Source organism: Ctenocephalides felis, unplaced genomic scaffold, assembly GCF_003426905.1.
Source record: "Ctenocephalides felis isolate EL2017-DRISC unplaced genomic scaffold, ASM342690v1 CF-g0.4_SCAFFOLD_00845, whole genome shotgun sequence".
Taxonomy (NCBI): Eukaryota; Metazoa; Arthropoda; class Insecta; order Siphonaptera; family Pulicidae; genus Ctenocephalides; species Ctenocephalides felis.
Window position 1 is genome coordinate 77,657,595 of NW_020536999.1, and position 2,712 is coordinate 77,660,306.

The window sequence follows — 2,712 nt, forward strand, 5'->3', positions numbered from 1 at the left end:
GGTGATAGTGCAAAGGTGAATCTTGTTAATCCTGCGTCACTATAGACGCTTGATTAAATCGTGGCAGTTAGGGTGCCGATGTCTTCACACGGTACTCTTGTCACGAGGAAATCAAGCGTCTTAATCGCGACTGGTCAATATCATACCAGGAAGCGTCCCACTTTGGGACAGTTTTATAGCCAAATGCCTTGTCATCTAACTAGTGACGCGCATGAATGGATTAACGAGATTCCCACTGTCCCTATCTACTAACTCCGCCTGCAGACGTATTCTTGCGCGCTGCTGCCGGTCCTAAGCCCGGGTAAAGGAGGAAGGTTGTGGGGCAAGAACATCTTTGATCCCCACATAAAAGCAGTTTCAAACTACATCTAGTAAACTTTTAAGGGACATTAGCGAGTAAGCCTAACCTAGAATCATGCATCGAAACAGGTTAAAAACATTTTCCGGCTTTTTGAAATCAGTAACTTACGGGTACATCAGACTACATCAAGTGAACTTTTAGGGGACATTTGCGAGTAAGTCTAACCTAGAATCATGCATCGAAACAGGTTCAAAACATTTTCTGGCTTTTTGAAATCAGTAACATACGGGTACATCAGACTACATCAAGTAAACTTTTAGGGGACATTTGCGTGTAAGCCTAACCTAGAATCATGCATCGAAACAAGTTAAAAACATTTTTCGGCTTTTTGAAATCAGTAACTTACTGGTACATCAGACTACATCAAGTAAACTTTTAGGGGGACATTTGCGAGTAAGCCTAACCTAGAATCATGCATCGAAACAGGTTAAAAACATTTTCCGGCTTTTTGAAATCAGTAACTTACGGGTACATCAGATTACATCAAGTAAACTTTAAGGGGACATTTGCAGTAAGCCTAACCTAGAATCATGCATCGAAACAGGTTAAAAACATTTTCCGGCTTTTTGAAATCAGTAATTTACGGGTACATCAAACTACATCAAGTAAACTTTTAGGGGACATTTTCGAGTAAGCCTAACCTAGAATCATGCATCGAAACAGGTTAAAAACATTTTCCGGCTTTTTGAAATCAGTAACTTACGGATACATCAGACTACATCAAGTAAACTTTTAGGGGACATTTGCGAGTAAGCCTAACCTAGAATCATGCATCGAAACAGGTTAAAAACATTTTCCGGCTTTTTGAAATCAGTAACTTACGGGTACATCAGACTACATCAAGTAAACTTTTAGGAGACATTTGCTAGTAAGCCTAACCTAGAATCATGTATCGAAACAGGTTAAAAACATTTTCCGGCTTTTTGAAATCAGTAACTTACGGGTACATCAGACTACATCGAGTAAACTTTTAGGGGACATTTGCGAGTAAGCCTAACCTAGAATCATGCATCGAAACAGGTTAAAAACATATTCCGGCTTTTTGAAATCAGTAACTTACGGATACATCAGACTACATCAATTAAACTTTTAGGGGACATTTGCGAGTAAACCTAACCTAGAATCTTGCATCAAAACAGGTCAGACTACTTTTGTAGAAAAATGTTGTTTTTGGGTTTTTAGGAATGACATATATTTATTCTATTATTTATTTACATGACATGGTTTAAATACAACATTTTTATTTCTTTAAGTTACATTTTTATTTAAAATAAAATTTCTTACATTTAGCTAATACAATTTAAATAAATTAATATCTGAAATCTTGCTTGCTTTCCAGTCGAAGATGCTTTTCATGAGATGGTAGTGTCGCTGTCATAACACCTTCGCGATTTTGCTCTAATACGCGTTTTGATATATTAGCCAGTAATTGAACATGTCTCTCAGTTCCCTGAATGTGGACCGGAATTTTAGGGTCACTCCATGGACACTCATTGCTTTGTAGATATTGTACTAGATGTTCATGAGGAATATTTAGCGTAAAGGCTGGTTCGGATATATTTGAATAATCATCCATATCTATCATATTAGTATAGTCGGTGCATTCGAAATTTATTTCGGGTGTTTTGTAATCTCTCAATTGCGTCAGGTCTTCCACATTATGACGGTAATATAAGATTTTTCTTATAGCTGAATCTCGTATTTCTATTTTATTATCAAACAACATTGCTAATAAAATATTATCCGAGTGAGCATAGTATGCGTTTTCTTTAGCAACATTGTTCACAATTTGTCTTAAATTCGAGTCTAAATATTGCGTCCAGCTAATAAATTTATAAAATAATATACTACCATACACCACAGAGTTGTAATATTTAATGTTAAAGTACATTGGAATATATACTTTTATTACGTAGTTTGCCAGAATTTTCAAATTTTTGGATGGCTTATTAGTAGTTACATATAACCGAAGTAACCTACTAGCCTTCGTGAGCCAACGGGAATGTGCTATTGGCCCTGGTTTCATGTTAGCTAAGTCTGTCGATACTTCTCCAGAAGCAACTGCTTTAGCTATTTTTATTAAATAACTTGAGTCAGTTGTCGATTCAGCAGGACTTATATCAGCCAAATTTTCAAGTGGGATTATTTCAAAGTCTTTTACCGGCTGGAAGTATATAGGAAAAAATAAATTATATTGAATTTGAACATAGGGTATTAAAAAATAGTAAATATGTTATAACTCACCGGTATATTTTCGCATGTTTCAATTTGTTTGCTTAATATTCCAGTTTTTGTTCGTGGTCCAGTGGTCAATGATTTTTCCAAATAGTTAAATAAATGGCGAAGTGGAA

The 2,712-nt window shown here is 35.8% G+C and overlaps 1 pseudogene; it reads left to right on the forward strand.

Annotated features, from left to right (window-relative positions):
* Positions 1-268, forward strand: part of LOC113364473 — a 2,996-nt pseudogene extending 2,728 nt beyond the window's left edge.
* The last annotated feature ends 2,444 nt before the right edge of the window (positions 269-2,712 follow it).